Consider the following 18157-nt stretch of genomic DNA (forward strand, 5'->3'; position numbering starts at 1 on the left):
CAGTATCACTTTTTGGTTGGTTGCAATGATGGCCACAGATTCTTTCCCTTCCTGTATCCATATCCTTTTCTGTAAAACTTTAACTTTCTCTTTTTTAAATAGTTTTGATTGAAGTACAGTTGATTTACAATGTTGTGTTAGTTTCAAGTGAACAGTAATACATAAATCTATTCTTTCTCAGATTCTTGTCCATTATAGGATTATTATAAGATATTGACTATAGTTCCCTGTGTCAATGTGAGTCTGGTTCCACTCATATGATTTGCTTTGTTCAATGAGATGTTAAAAAAATGACAGCAACAAAGACTTGAAAATAACTTACACAGTGTGATTTGTTCTTCCTTGATGTTTTGGGATTCTTGCCAATTCCATCAAAGCTCAAGCTGGCTTGCTAAAGGTTGAAAGACAAATGTTCTAGGTTCCCCAGTTAGAAATAGGACTGCCTGAGGATCTAAACAGACATTTTTCCAAAGGAAACATCCAGATGTTCAACAGGAACATGAACACATGCTCAATATTGCTAATTATTAGAGAAATGCAAATCAAAACTACAATGAGGTATCACCTCACACAAGTCAGAATGGCCATCATTAAAATGTCTACTAATAATAAATGCTGGAGAGGGTGTGGAGAAAAAGGAACCCTCCTACACAGTTGGTGGGAATGTAAATTGGTGCAGCCATTATGAAGGACAGAATGGAGGTTCCTTAAAAACTAAAAATAGACTTACTGTATGATCCAGAAATCTCACTCTTGGGCATATATCTGGAGGAAACATTTAATTCAGTAAAGACACAGACAACCCAATGTTCATAGCACCACTATTTACAATAGCCAACATGCAGAAACAACCTAAATGCCTACTGACAGATGAATGGATAGAGAAGACAGAATATTCTCTCTATGCAGTGGAATATTACTCAGCCATAAAAGTGAATGAAATAATGTCATTTGAGGCAACATGAATGGACCTAGAGATTATCATTTTAAGTGAAGTAAGTCAGACAAAGACAAATGTCATATGATATCACTTGTGTGAATCTAAAAAGAGATACAAATTTTATTTACAAACCAGAAATAGACTCATGGTTATAGAAAACAAACTATGGTTACCAAAGGGATAAATTAGAAGTTTGAAATTAACAGATACACACTATTATATGTAAAATAGATAAACAGCAAGGACCTACTGTATAAGACAGGGAATTATATTCAATTTCTTATAATAGTCTATAGTGGAAAAGAATCTGAAAATATATGTACATATATATGTATGCATATATATAACTGAATCACTTTGCTATACACCTAAAACTAACATTGCAAATCAACTACACTTCAATAAAAAATAAAATTAAAAAAACTGAATTTAACAGACTAAGACACTGATTCTTTCTATGAATGCCTCCAATTGTTACAGAGCAAAAATTCAGTATTCTTTTGTATAAACTGAAGATGTGATGCCAGCTTTACAAGACTGAAATATACCTTACACATTATAGTATAAACATGCACAATCAGATGTATAAAACACATAGGAAATAGTAGACAGCATTCGTAATGTACTTGTAGTGTTCAAGATCATATTCAATCTGAGAAACAGTCACCCTCAAAAGTGACTAAAAGACAAAAGTGATCTGTCATGTAATCATGTAGATAAATACAGGTTATCCAGGAAGGTGCAGCAAAATGCCTTCACAGATGAAAACATTTTTCCAGTTTATGGTCTGTCATCCCTAGGATGTGATTCTTGTCTTCATGGTCCAAGATAACAACTAGATGTTAATCCATTACACCAACATTGCAAGAAGCAGGATGGAGGAAGGAAAAGAAGAAAAGGAACAAAGAATGTATCATCTCTACTTTAACAAAGGCTCCAAAGCTATTCACCTCATTTCTGCTTTATTTCCATTGTCTAAAACTAGTTACGTGGCCACACCCAGCTTCACAAAAACAAGAAATGCGTTTTGTTATTCTGAGAAGGTAAATGCAGAGCTAAAATTTGAGGATTATATTACTGTAAGAGAAAGTGAGATCAGACACTGAGGGGCTTCTGGGAGATTCTAGTACAGTATTTATTAATTGTACCAATTATTATTTATTTTATAACCTGTGAATGAGTTTAGGAATAATATTGTAGATTAAGTTCAATGTATTATAGTTTTCTTCTAGTTCAATTCTAAAAGGAGATATTCTATAATATTCTCAGGTAGCCTGGATTTTAAATCAGTTTTCTTTTCTCCTTCAGCATATCCATTCACCAGGCTTAATTAAATCCCTTACAAAGCTGAGAGAATAACCCCTGTTTAGGAATATGTTGTTGATCCCAATACCTCAAAACAAAATCACAAGTTCTTCAAGACTTCAAAAAGCTCTCTTCAACTTTATACCATTTTGTCATATGGCATCTTAACTGCAACTACTTTAAGAACAGACCAACCTCTCGGCAATCCTCATGTAAAATATCTTTAGTATCATCTTGGAAACTATTGATTTACCTCTTGTTTAGCCCCAAATCTTCTTTCTGTTAATCAACATCCTACCTTTTTAAAATTATTTAAACCCATGCCCAAAGGAAAACTTTTTTCAAAAAAAAATTCTTAGCTATCACTAGTTTTGCACATCTTTCTGTGATGCTTATTATTTTATTTTCTTATTTTTCTTTTCTGTTACTCCCATCAGCACCATTCTATTACTTCATTGTGGCACCATGTCTATCTAGTGTATTCTGACTCAGTAAACCTACTGTAAACCAAATATGAATTTACTGGATCAATGTAACAAAAATATTTTCCATAGATTTTCTCTTTTTTGAAGTATATATGTTCCCTGTTAAGCTATCTATATAGAGATCTATTGAATTTTGTGGTCTCTGAAACATCTATACAAAGCTCTTATGAAAAATGTGCAAGTTACCGGGTTGCATTTATGACATAAGAACAATCAATTGGTATAGTTAACTGACCTGTTCAAAGTCACAGCATCTTGGAATGGGAGATGAAGAGTACCCAATTAATACTGATAGCCAAATATAATAGGATAATAAAGGCTGAAAAAGTACTAATAAAAAACTCAATGCAAATATACATCAACAATTATCGCAGGGTAAGATATCAATTACAGTACCTACCATTTATCATGATCAAGACTGACTGTTTTTCCGTTTGTCTTTTATATATACCCAAGACCCTTTTACTACTTAAGGAAATACCTTAAATACTTGCAGTCCTAGTAGGGGAGTGATTTTCCGCTAAATTAACTCATTAGAAGTAATCTCTCACTGACTGCCAGTGTTCTCTTTGCATGCCCCAGAAAGCATGCTCTGTTTCAGTGTTCAAATTAATAGTGCGCCCAGTAATAATGGGGGTCACTCAGATCTCTTGAGGATCACTTGCACCTCATAGATCAGGCAGAGAAAGAAAAGTATTTTCAGTGATACAGCTTTGAAAACAGGTAAAGTGAAATACGATACTGGTGGCTACCTTGTGTAAAAGTAAAAAGTAAAAAGAAAATAAATATTGCATTTCAAAAGCCATTTGGAAAATGAACAAGAATTAAGATTCATTCGAGTGGTTAGCAGATTGAGATAGCAAATTCATGGGAAATTTTTTAAAGTCTAGTTTTATTTACCTAGCATTTTTCATTTCTTATTTTTTTCCTTCCTCACTGAGTCCTACAGGTATTGAAAATCATCTGCAAGACTATATCTGTCTCTCCTCCTATCTTTTATAGCATATGTTAACTCTGAGTGTACACTGTACACTGTAACAGATTGTTGCCAAGCAATTGAGAAACTATCCTGGAATAAGAGGTTATCACACAGTAGAAATATTGGCAAATGGAATTGTTTACCACTGTATGTATTGGGACAGCCAGCAAATATTTGGTTTTGTGCTTCTTGCTTACCATGAAGCTAAATTTAGAATTTGTTTTTTTCTTGGCAAGTAGCTCCTGTAGGTTAACAATTCTTTAGAGGTTTCTTTGTAGTACGTGGATTTTATTTTAAGTAAAAGAGAGTGAAATATATACATTTACCAGAAATATCACAATATATTTATATTAACAAATAACATTAAATTAAGAAAGATTCTTATGCTTATATGCTTGCAGTGGTCTTATAATCATAGTTAATGTAGTCTCCATAGTTTTGCCTTTCCCAGAATGTCATGTAGCTGGAATCATATACTAGGTGTAGCCTTTCAGACTGGCTTCTTTCACTTTGTAATATGCATCTAGTTTTCTTCCAGGTTTTTTATGACTTCATGGCTCATTTCTTTCTAGCACTGAATAATATTCCATTGTCTATACAATACCACAATTTATTTATTCATTCACCTACAGAAGGACATCTTGATTGTTTCCAAGTTTTGGCAATTATGAATAAAGCTGCTATAAACACCTGTGTGCAGGTTTTTATGTGGACATAAGTTTTCAGTTCGTGTAAATACCAAGGAGCGTAACGGCTGGATCATACAATGGGAGTCTGTTTAGTTTTCTGAGAAACTACCAAGCTATCTTCCAAAGTGGCTGTACCATTTGCTTCCCACCAGCCGTGAATGCCAGTTCATATTTCTCCACATCCTCACCAGCATTTGCTGTTGTCAGTGTTCCAGATTCATTGCTGTTTTAATTGATGAATAGTCAAAAATATTTTACTAGATAATTATGAGATGCTTACCAAATAACTTACTTACCAAATAATTTCACATTTTCTAATATAGATAAAAATATTCCTTTTGTTTTTGATATCCATTATATTTTTCCCTATTCCTATGCTTAAATTTCTTCTCCCACTCATTTCTCTCTATATCCTTCTTAACTTTCTTTTGAATAGAGACCTAGACCTTGAATAAGCTCACATTTTCCTTTTTTTTCAATAAAAATGTTTCCATAACTAAACATTCAAATTGTGTTCATTACTATTCTGCTGCATGTTCGTGTAATCATTTCTTAATTCAGCACACATTCATCCAATGCCCAGTTAGTCCTTGATACAATGGTTCTATGGGAAATATTAAAGCTCATAGAAATGCATTATTTGTTTAAGGAATTCACAATCTGATAGATTCAACAGATATGGATGGATATGAATAATTACAATATAATACGTAGCATAATAAAATGATAAAAAAAATAAATAATAGCTAACATTTATCGATCCCACACGACATGACAAGATCTGCACAGAGTACTTAATAAATATAGTTTGAGCTTCATTACAAAGCTATAAAATATGTTATGGAAGCCTTTACTTTGCAAGCAAACAGTTAAGAAAATTAAGCACTTTCCCAAGGAAATCTAATTCTTACTAACTGGGTAGTAATTCAAACTCAGACACAGTGCAAGTGTCCTTCAAGTAACTATTTTATACACATTTTACCATTTTGAAGTGGTTTTCGAAATTCAAAACGGTAACAAATTGATGGAGCTCATGGCAGTTTGCCTTAGAATGTGCCACTCTGGCAAGTGGGTCATTTTGAGCTGAAGATGATTAAGGTACAACAGGCTCAAGAAGAACTTTTAATCTCCTCTTATGGCCTAAGAGCATTTAGAGAGGGAGTTCCTACCAGGAATAGAGTTACTACCAAAGATGACTTTTTTAACATAAGACTTCTCTGTATAGCATGGCAAATACTTGTTTACAAAACATTTGCTTTTCCCATCTTCCTGTGAATTGTCTTCCTAGTCTTTGAAGTCTCAGACCCTTACCCCCTTCTCCTTATCTCAGGATGGTGTGTAAACCTCAATTGCTTGACTGTCTGATAGCCACTCATGTCTATGTGGGCTCTCCTACGTACAAAACTAAACTTGCTTTTTTTTTCTTTTTTTCTGGTTTATGTCAATTTAATTATTAGGCCAGCCAAAAAACCTTAAAATGGGAAGAAAAAAAAAAGTTTTCTTCCCCTACAGAGTTGGAGCATGAGGGTTAAAATTCAGAGTATAGTCTTTTAAATCCAAAGAGGAACTTAAATAATATGCATTTTTGCTCTCTTGTAAAGGAAACTGCTTTCTTGACTAGACTAAGCATTCTGTAAGTTCTGAGTCTTTCTGGTCACAAATTGTTTCTCATGTATATAAATAGGTCTAGTCCCAGTATATCACCTTTTAGATGACAAATTTTCAATAAGCGCTTATCAAAAGGACCACAGAATTAGAGATGCACCAGAAACAACTCCACAAATATTTATAGAGCTATTCAGAATATATAATCTATATGGAATGTTAAAACTTGTTGAAACACAGACACTGTACATAGAATTTGGGAAAGTGGTTAGAAAGGAAAAAGAAAAGGCAAAGTCAAATCAGAGGACAGTTTTTCCCTCAAACCATTATAGGCTGGGTGTCTCGGAGTCTCATGTTCACAAGAAACTTTTCTTCACACATTTCTTCGACTTTTCTCTACGTACACACTTTTATCTACATCTAATATGTGACCCCAAACCCACAGATTTCCTCCTCCCATTTCAGTTTTCTCTCTAGCCTTTAATTGACTTCAATATTCATTGACTTACTCGGTATTTCCCCTTTGGGTGTATCCCAGGAATATTAAATAAAACTATGTCAAAAAAAAAAATCATCATCTTACTCCTGAAATGATCTTTTATATATATTCTTCTCAGTTAAATAGGAAATTCATCAACGGAACCTAGCTGAATGCTTTCCACTCATGTTCCCTGCAACCTGTCATTATGTGAGTCACACTGTATCATAGATTGCACATGTCATTTAACACAGGATCTTTCATCAAATCTTATTCACATCCCCAACTCCATCACCCAACTTAAAATTACATACTTCACAACTAAGATATTTATTTTTTGTGATTTTTATTGTTTAAAGTATATTAATATTTGTCTCTTAACCCCAGCTTCTTTTCTTCCTCTCTACCAAAATTTTCAGATGCTAGAGCAGTTAGTAATTTTTTGAGGGAAAAATGTGGCAACATTGTCATTGTTTTAGAAAAATAATTCAGCTTTGTAATTGCTTTATATTAAATTATATACAGCTTGTGTTCTAATGCAGAGAGAAGGCATCACATCTTAGCCCAAGGGTGGGCAATGATTATTCCTATAATTAGAACTAAGATGGTATGGAGTCCTCTTAAGCACACCCATTTGCATGTACAACTACACGTATAAATACAAGTATGTACAAGTACATATTATACTTTCTAAACCTGTGAAAATATAGGAAAGTTCATCTTTAATTCAATGTAAATATTAACATCAGTTATATCTTTTAATTATAATTTCCTTAACAAATAATTTTATTTTTTCTTATCTAAGAGAAAACCAACAATGACAGGCTAGAGACCTTGAATCTTAATTCCATCAGTTAGTCATCGTAAGAAAACAATTTTCACTATTAAATCTCCAGAAATGGAATACTTTCTACTTAGGAAACATTTGAAACATAAATCCTTTTCTCTCCAAGTGTTACAATGAATTGTTAATCTAATGAATCATATACAAAACCTATTTGAAATCATTTCTACCTAAATTAAATACATCAACTTTCCAAAAGTTTGAAATAAGTTTCATCTAGTTAGATTTAGCACAACAAAGGTAATATGATAATTGATTTACTCAAGTCAATCTATAAACAAATACCAGAAATTCATGAATAAAATGGATTTTCTCTATTATTTTAAAGTTATCTTTGATTATAATGTTATTCAATGTAAAATAATTTTTCAGTTGAGACACAAAGTCTGGTCTGACTGAGCAGCCACATTTCAAGTGTTATTCCCCCAAATCAGAATATATTATAACAAAACTAGATGGATGTTAGCTAGACTTATTGTGATTATTTCACAATATATACATATATTGAATTATTATGTTGTATATCTGGAACTAATGTAATATTATACATCAATTATAACTCAATTTACAAAAAAAAAAAGGTCACAGATAAGTCACATGGGGATTTCCCAAATTGTTTGTGTGTGTGTGTGTGTGTGTGTGTGTTGTAGAGAAAACACTATCTAGGGTTGTCTTCAATTCTCTAAACGCCAGTTTCCTCAAAGGAGCATAGTGGTGCCTACTTGGAAGGTTATTGCGAAAATTAAATGAGATAATGCTGAAAGCACTCAGCACAGGGCCTGGTGCACAATAAATGGTTAATAAATATAACTAGTAATACTCCCAAAATAGACATTTTTAACACAAACAAAGCATAGAGGAAAGGCATTTTTAAATTAAACAATCACAGCATTGTAGCTCCCCTATCTGACAGTTACACTGGCTATTACAAGAGTGCTGCACAGGAAGAAGGAGCCAAGGTAAGAAACATCAAAACATGGCAAAGTTCTCCTCCTGCACCCTTGGACCAGGGAGAATGGATTAAATGACCAATGGTAGATTGGAAAATCTGGCTTTGGCAAAATGTTGAAAATATTACAGAAGAAGAGCAAACTGTTAGGAATCAAAAACTTCCAGCAAATTTAACAGGAGCACTGTCTGACGAGATGCCCCCTGCCATTTATTTGACTGCATATCCAAACAGAAAGATTCAAAGTAGACTATAGCTCAGTCATTAATTTAAAAACAGGAAATCAAATAAAAATATCACACTAAATTAAAAGCATGGTCTTGTAGAATTTTATAATGGAGGGGCCTGAAATATAAATATAATTGAAATTTCTAAATTATTTTGGAGAATTCTATGATAGAAGTCATGTTGCTAAGAACCCCCACTGAAGAAAAAGAAGGAGAAGGAGAAAGGGATGGGGGTGGAAGTGTAGGAAGAAGAACGAAAAGGCAAAAGAAGAAAGAAGGAAAGAAAAAGAATAAATGTTCTATGGTTACAAAGTTTAGGAAAAGAATTTTTAGTTAAGATGTTTTCCAAGATTTGTAATACCCCAGAGTTCAATATAACCAACGGTGCCAATATGTTTTACCTTAAATATACCCAAGATTCCAATTAGTTTTAGCACACAGGAATTTATCTTTGTCAAATCTATCTTTTCCAAACACGTTGGAACATAAAAATCATATTTTTTGTCATAAAGATTATTCAATGGACCACTTGTTTGGGACTGATTATAGCTTAATCCCTAGATCATTTGTTTGTTATCCCATAAATTTTTTAAGAGTAGTAAGATCTCTTTGAATCTTTAGTAACTAGCAGAATGCATGGCAAATTAGCTGTACTTTTCTTCACCTAGAAATCTCTTAACATTTATTTTAAGCTAAATTCACAGATCACTTCCTCCAGGAAGATTTTCAAGACCATCAGGACCTGGTCAAGTTTCCTGTCTCACATGCTTTCACTAAACTTTTTACTTTATTTCTAAAGCCCCTCTCACAATTTTAACTAGACAATTAATTATGGTATCATTAGCATCATCTTTCCCTGCAGAATGAGAAGAGGTACTAATTCTGGCTTAATAATCACTGTATCCATAGAACCTAGTACAGTCCACAGCGTTTGACAGATGCTTAATAAGAAACTGTTACTGATTGAAAGAAGACACTGATGCCTGGAGAAGTGATGCGACTATCTCCAAAAGAACGAGTTAAAGAGGGACAAGTATAAGCAAGAGCCCAGATCTAAAACACAGCTCACAATTCTTTCTTCTGGACTTAACATTTTTCAATATGGTGGCCACAAGCACTTTTGCCTATTTTAATTTGAATTTAAATCAAATTAAATATAATTAAAAATTTAGGGACTTAAACTTGACCCATTTTGAATACTCAATGTCTTAAGTGACCAATGGATAACATACTGGAGAGTGCAGAAGAATTTTTCCATCTTTGCAGAAAGTTCTGATGGACAGCATTGCTCTTACGTGACCCTATCAAAAAAGTGTGATTAGTTTTCTGAGAAAACTTAAATACTAATTATATCTACTGCAATACTATACCTAGCTTGGAATTCCTTATTCTTAAAGAGTTATTATTTTTTTAAATCCACAAAAAAATCCAAAATTCAACTTGAGAAGTAAATTAAATTTAATAGTACTAATATGCAGCTTAAAATAATAGAAACATAGCAATGCAAAAATAACCAATGAGCCTCTGACTTATCTATGCTGATGACAGAGAATAAGAAATTAGGTTCATTTTAATAGGAGAAATTTAATTAAGACATATAATTTGACATTGCTTATGTCTACAAAGCACAGTGTAAATTGAGGATCAGGTTAATTTGATCATCCTGGATAAACCAAATAAAGAGAAAGGATAAAAAAAAATGCATTATGATCTTAATATTAATCTGGGATACATAAATTAACTCCACTATCTGGTTAATACAAGCAATTATTAAAATTGGTAGAGTTAAAGCCAAAGATGCTGGGACAAATGTTAAAAATGTTGATTGTAAGTTTCTTCAACATTTGACTAGCTCATCAAGTCTTAAAAACATGTTACCTTCTCTGAAAGAAACGTGTGCATAACATTTCCTTCACCTGCATTATTGGTAACACATACTTTTTGTATATACAATATAAGTGACAAGGTATATTATACAGAAATAAAAACTGACCCATTACTTTGGCAAAAAAAACCCAAAACACATAAATAACAGGAAAATGTTACCTTCTACATTTTAAGAAAATATACTTATTCTGCTTTAAGAAAATGTTTATGAAATTCTAAATCATTACACAACATTTTAAAATAATTAATATAAAATGATTTAATGGGTAGAAATGGGTTAATTTTATTTAAGAATTAATTCAGGGTAAAAAAACAATGAACGATCAATTGCATCAATTTCTACGTTACCAAATTAAGAATATTTTTTAACATTTCAAAACTGAAAACTGCTGAGCTCAATGGATGCGATATAGACATTTTATCTTTTGAAATACTAGGGCATCCTTACAAAAATATATCTCAGGGACACCTAATCCTGATCGTGTTTAGAGTGTGCTGTACTTGGAAATTGGCCTTGGAATCTCCTGCTCAGAAAATAAACACTCGGAAAATCTTGGGTGATTACCATTTGCACATCAAATAAGCATGCAGGAAGACAGGTATTCTCCAAAAGTATTAGAGGTGGTGAGCAGGATATTAAAATCCCAAATGAAAAAGTCAAAAGTTAGGTTTTCAAAAGAATTTGTTCGTTCCTAAATATAATCTGAATTAGGGAGTATAATCTTGGGTGTTTAGGGAGTTTGAAAATTCTGAATTCTGTTTATTAATGAACATGTGCTGATGTGATAGGGAGCTCTCTGAAGACAACTAATTTCTTGCATTCTTATCTTATATACATTTATACTTATAACTGTCACCATTGAGACACCAGTAAAATAATAATTATTAATACTGTTGTCACCATTATAGTATCAGTGAGCACCAACTCTGCTCAGAAGTAAAACCTGTATCAGATAGAAGAGGAATTTTAATCTGATATTCACCTTTATGAGCATAAAAGTGGGCTCTTAAAAATAAATTAGTATATAGGAAAGTGGTAGAGGATATATAGAAGGGTGTGCCATCAAAGTATGTGTGGCATGGCTCAGAAAGAAAGTTTAAAAGTTTGTTCATGTGGATTTTTTCAGATTGTTCAGTTTGAAAAAAAAAAAGCCTCACATAGAGGTAGGAACTAAATTGTTCCTTGAACTATAGTAAATGAGAAACTCAAAGTATGAATTAATGCGCAAGATGGTGCTTGTCTGATACAGATTTACTGGCTGTTAATGCAAGATTCTTGAATAGATATTGTTCAATATTAATTACAAAAGCCACAGTTTCTTTAAAATTAGGCCTTGTTATCCTTTTGAACCTCTTCCACCATCCCAGTCAACTCTAGTCTATAAGGTTGTATTAGCTTCCCATTGCTGCTATAACAAACTACCACCAACAGTGTGTGCAAAACAACACAAATTTTTTATCTTACAGTTCCGGATGTCAGAATTTCAAAATTAGTTTCACTGATGACAATCAACGTGTCAGCAGAACTGTGTTCCTTCTGGAGGCTCTAGGAGCAAATTCTCTTGCTTGAATTTTTCCGATTTCTACAAAGACTGACCCCATTCCTTGATTTGTGTCCCTGCTTCACTCTAACTTTTGTTTCTATCTTCACACAACCTTCTCTGACTTTAACCCTTTACCTCTCTCTTATTAGAACATTTATGATTATACTGGGTCAACTCAGACACTTCAGGATAATCTCCCCAACTCAAGGTCCTTAAATTAATCACATCTGCAAAGTCCCTTTTGCCATGGAAGGTAAAATATTCACAGGTTATGGGGATTAGGACATGGACATTTGGAGGAGAGCACTATTAAGCCTACTTAAAAAGGTACCTTAGAAAAATAGTTTTAATTTTGATGGGTACAACTATTAGTATGCAAGCCCTGATAAGCAGAGCACAGGCTGGATTTCAGCTGGTAATTCACTCCCTTGGTTGCATGCTTTTTTGCAGGACAGAAAGATCACAACCATGTATGGTGGGTCTACTATTCACCATACACGATTTGATAATATCTGTTATCTGCTCCAAAACATACCTGTAAATACTTGTGAATATGTACATGTATATTTACTTATTCTGCTTTTGCTTTTTCATGCTCTGTTGAAAGGTAACTGATAGCAACTCCCTTGCTGGAAAGCTCGTTTTAAAGCTAGTAGGCTGATACATTTGTATATAAGTTCGAGAAATTAACTTGTGTATTGATAGCATTTTATGTACACCAGATGTGCAAGTGGCAGAATGAGAGGTGTGTGCTGATACATGGGATGTCAGGTGCTTGAAAATCTATGAAGTTACTTAAAAATATTTTTACATTATTCTAATAATTTAATGCTGAATTTTGGTCGCATTAACCTAAAGCTGTTCAACTGCTTTAATTTGTGATATGTCCCCCTTATTTAATCATTCCAACTGAACATTCATTGGATTAACACATTTTTTACTTTCCTCCATTTATTATAAGCACATACAAAATTGTTAGTAAAATCATAAATACAGGTATATTATTTATGTTTCATCATTTTTATACTAATATAACCCATAATGAGAAAGAAAGAAGAATTCAGAGGCATAGAAACAATATCCAGATGTCAAGATGAAAACGTTGATGTCTACCACTGCTTTAATAAAAAGAAATGGTTTCAAATATTTGTGTTTTTTTAAATATTTCAATTCACTATTTGATACCTCAGAATACTATCAGCAGCTTAGTTCAAGTGATGATGCCTACCACCTAATTTAACATTCTAAGAAAATCAATTTGTCTCCCATAGTGAATGAAATCACAGCTGCTATGATAAAGGATGATTCACTATAGCTGTGTTTTCACTCATGAACCCATAATCAAAACCACACTCACAAAAAAGCTTAACCATTTTATATTCTTGCAAAACTTAATTGTGAAAAAACACTTCCTATAATAATTACCATTGTGAAAATTGATCTTTTTCATTTTGAATAATTTGCTCAAAGTTAACACTGTTAATTATAGTCAGCAAATCCAGGCTTGTTGAAAAAAAAAATTACAGTCCTTCAAAAATCAGTAACGTAACTGTCATCTTTTCATTTTTCCTGTGAACGTCTTTCCAGAGAGGACTAGGACAATTTTCTTCTGGTTTACTAACTATGATTTCAAACTCAAGTAATTATGTTGTGCTTTCCATGGTTTCAAGTATAATTTTGGTTTTAAAATATCTCCTTACTAAATATTTTATAGCAAAATGATTATATAGTAAAAAAAAAAAAAAAAAAGCAATTCAAACACCAAAAAAAAAAAAGGAATGATGAATTATTGCTTTCAGCAATTTAGTACTACCAGCATTTCACTGTGCACATTTTTTTAAGAATGGAACTACTATAAAAAGTAGGGTCTGAAGTTTTAGTCAGCATGAGTTTGAGAATGACTGTGATATTGAACACAGAAATATTTTTATTTACAGTTGTCAGTTGGTGATAAAAGTTTAAATGCTTAGTTTATGACTGCAGAAGAAGGAAATGTAAGAGCTCTTCTCTCTCAGGAGGTCAAAAAATAACAGTAGTTGTTCAGTGATACTTAGTGACAGACTAAATGGCTGTATTTAAAATGCCACTTGGTTCTTCTCATAGTGTGCTATTCATGATTATATTATCTTCATTCATTAAATTATATAAGACCGAGTAGAGAAAATAGCTCGGGTATATGACAGAAAGGGACAACAATAATCTATAATGTTACTACCTTTTAGCACCGGTTTTGCTGACTTTTCCTTCTTCTCACACGTTTCCACTCTGACCCTCTTCACTTTTTGCTGTCTTTTCCTTTTATGTTTTTGCATATTAATAGGCACTATTAATAGCACGAGGCACCGATCTGAGTCTGAGTGTCCTGTATTTATGTGTTAATATGACCCTAGATACTTTGTGGAATCTCCCTGCTTTTTGCTTTGTTAATACTGCTGTGCTAAGGCTGAGGTGACTCAGTATAAGACTCCATCTGTGGCTGTGCGCTGGGAGGGCAGGTTGTGAGGGTAATGCACAGTAAACCAGTACATCAGGAATCTTGACAATGGACGCGGAGCCCCCAAGGATTTATCAGAGATTATCCTTGACTGACTGGAATTGGGTGAGGGGAACTGAAGAGAAAGAGCATTCCACACAAAGTTCAAGGAGTCCTCCTGGTTCCAAACTTGGGTATTTATGACATAACTGAAACAAATCTAACCATTTAGTAGAAAAGTTCAATGACAGATAACATCTACGCGTACCTACAGGATCAACCTTCTAATTTGAAACAGAAGTTTAACTAAGAATGATCTTTCAATTTCAAATGATTTTCTTCTGATTTGTTTCCTACTCATTGACCTTCTATTCCAACACAAAAATTTCACTCGGCCATATATTTATGAATCACCTTGCAGAGAACTTGAAAGCAACTTCGGCAGTTTATAACTAATTGTTTAAGTCTAAGTACTAGGATGTCATATGCAAAATGAGCAGAATGACTTGTTAAATTCTAAAACCATCATGCAAACAAAAAGCAGCATACCAATCTTGAGTGAGAGTTGATGCTTAAGAAGTCTCAGATGACAACTGTCAAATAAATGGCATATTCTGAATGTAAGCTTTTAAAGTAGCCTTGGGGGTTTTATTAATCCATTCAATTTCCATAACACAGACCAGAAAATGTAAAGTAATTTTGATTTCATGCATGCATTTGATTTAAAATGTATTCTCCAGTTGTCACAATTGATGATATGAATACATTGGAGTAAAGCAAAATTGTATTCCTCCCTCTTAGGTTGTATGCATCAATCAATGGTTCCAAAAAAAAAAAAAAAAAATGTGACCTTGACCCACAAACACAAATTAAGTTGATATTAACTATAAACTGAGGGGTTTAAAATGATTATATTCCAAGTCTGTTTTTGGTCCTAAAGGTTTTAAGTTTTCTGAAATAACAATCTTTTTCTTACAGTACACACACACACACACACACACACACACACACAGATGTGTGTGTATATAGACATGTATACACATATGCTTATTCATACACGTGTATATGTGTATGCTTGTATATGTTTGTGTTTTAAATGCAAACCAGGATTCTGACACATAAAAAGAGGATGTAAGGTCTCAATAATATCAAGAAAATTTAGAAGAACAATGATGGAATTGAATTGTTATCACTTTCAAAGCAAATTAGGATCTATAAGAGACTAAACTGGTGATTGGCAATGGGGATTTTTTCATTAAAATAACCATTTAAAATCATACAACTCCTAAAATGAAAAATAACATGAATTAGTTACTTTATCTTAAATTTAGTTCATTTTTGAATGTCACTGATATACAAATATGATTTCTGGGTAGTTATTTGCTGTGAATACACACACACACACACTCTTCAGAATATCCTTGCCGTATACTTTATATCTCCTTTGCTGTCTCCATGTATGAGAACATTAATTTTCACAGGAAAAAATATTTCCGGGACATGTTTTGCTCTGGTTTGTAGTTGTATAATTAAGTTTATATTACTCATGCTAAATATGTATTTTTGCCATTAAAACTATATTCTCCTCTAAGGGACTAAATGGTATGAAATAAGGCAACATGTCATTTTGCTTTGCTCCAAAAGATGCAAAGATCTATCAAAATTGCTGATGCTGTCATGCAGTTTTTAACAATTTTTTCCAGTGAGATTTTAGAAAATATGTTTACCTGGTTTGAGAACAGCTTTTAATCTTCAAGTCGAGAAACCGATTTGGGTAAAATGGGAATAAACTCTAATTCTCCAAAGACCCATTTACTTTAGTTGCTTAACTCAGCAGTTTATTTCAAGATTTTCAAACAGAAATACATTACTGAAAACTAATTCCACTTGAGGAGTATTTCAGGTAATGATTTAAGTAACTATAAATTAAATAAACTATTCTTAATATTATCAACGATTTTCTTCCATATGAAAGGAATTTTAAGGGAAGAAAAAGACAACTTAGAAATGTGCCCTGTACTATTTGGGCATCATCTGTTATAAGCAGAAATAAAATATATTATCTGAAGAGTAGATACTGCAATAACATTTCTGTAAGAATGCAAGAAATGAAAGTCTTATTTCCTTCTATTTTTAAAAGTAGCTCATGTTGTTGACGCTTTCCTAGTTCTCAATACATCGCAAATGTTTTTTTTTCTTTTGTAAAATGACAAATAGAAATAATTTTTAAAAGGAAAAAGTTAAATTTTAAGTATTTTACTAATTACTATAATATGTAGACTGTAGTCTCAACAAGGCTTGACTACTTTTTCTTCAAAATTAATATTTAGAAGTTATATTATCTAAAACAATGAAATAAAAATGTGTAAGTCAGAGATGCTTCTTCTGTCTCTAAGAAGACAACTGGATTAATAAAGTTTTTTAAGTTTAAAAAAATAAAATAGTTTAAGAAACAAGTAAAGAATTTCATATACATGCTGCAGATATTCTGTGAAATTTCTTTAGATATAGTATAAAATGCAACCAACTGATGGCAAACACAAAAACTGTCTGAGAATTCTCTCGAGAATGTTCAGTAAATGAGTAGATATGAACCCTATGAAACACTAACATTCCCAAATAAATGAATAAGGACTAAAAGTGAGATTGAATCTGGGCTTAATCAATGGGATGAACAAGGTAAACAGAAAGAATACAACCAGAATCCAGCTTTCTTCTCCCCCAACCCTCCCTGCACATTGTCCAAGTAAGCCTCTTCTGTGGATTCACTCCCTCCTTCCCCTTGGATGAAATCTAAGGTGTGTCCAAGGATTATTGGTCAAGGATTATTAATGAAAATTTCTGCTTACTTTAGTCATGAGAAATTTGTTTAGTTCTGTCTATTTTTATAATTAATATATCCAGTTCTGTGTAAAACAAAATGAAAATCATAAAAACAATTTTAACTTAAACTTCTTCCTTTCTTCATCCAAATTCCCTAACCACCTCCAAAGATGGAAAAAGGCTGAAAGTTGGAAAGGAGACAATAGGTGAAGGGCGGAAACTCTACTTTGGCCCTGTCCCGGTGATTCAGAACTGGTACCCTGTGGGCGTGACTGCTCTTTGAAACTTGCTTTTTAAATCAGCTGGCACTGTGTCGTTTCTTCAGTGTCTTCCTCCACTCTAAAATCACCTGCATATCTTACCTGCAGATTCCTCAACACAGACACACATGTCTTTCCATAGACCAATCTATAAATCATTTTTAAGCCTCTTAGCATCTCAGGGTACACTTCTAGCTTCTTTCTACTGACTTCTCCTAGCCTTCCTCAAAGAATCTATGGTGTCTCTTTCTCAAGGTTCCTTGTAAAACATTCACTCATTCTTTGTTCTGAGAGATGTTGGACAAGCAGGCAATCCCCACTCAAGCAACCTCTACGTACTCTGTATGTATGTGAATGGAAAAATACGGCAAACCATATCAGTAAACAAAAAATGCTGACGCCATCCAGTCATCAGCGGCTGCCGCCTCCCCCCAGTAAAGAAGCCTGCAGCCCAGCCTCTGCAGCCACTCACAATGGTGCATCCTGCGGGGACTCAGAATAAGAAAGGACAGGACACTGGCCCTAGATAGCTAGGTGCTTGTCAAAGGAATGAATTCAATGAGCCCAAATGTTTGCTTCCTCCCATACATAGAAAAGCACTAAATTCTTTAACTTAAGATGCCTGGTTTTTTTTTAGATAACAAGCAATCTTTTATTGTTCCAACTACC

This window comes from Camelus ferus, chromosome 3 (genome assembly GCF_009834535.1).
Source record: "Camelus ferus isolate YT-003-E chromosome 3, BCGSAC_Cfer_1.0, whole genome shotgun sequence".
Lineage (NCBI taxonomy): Eukaryota > Metazoa > Chordata > Mammalia > Artiodactyla > Camelidae > Camelus > Camelus ferus.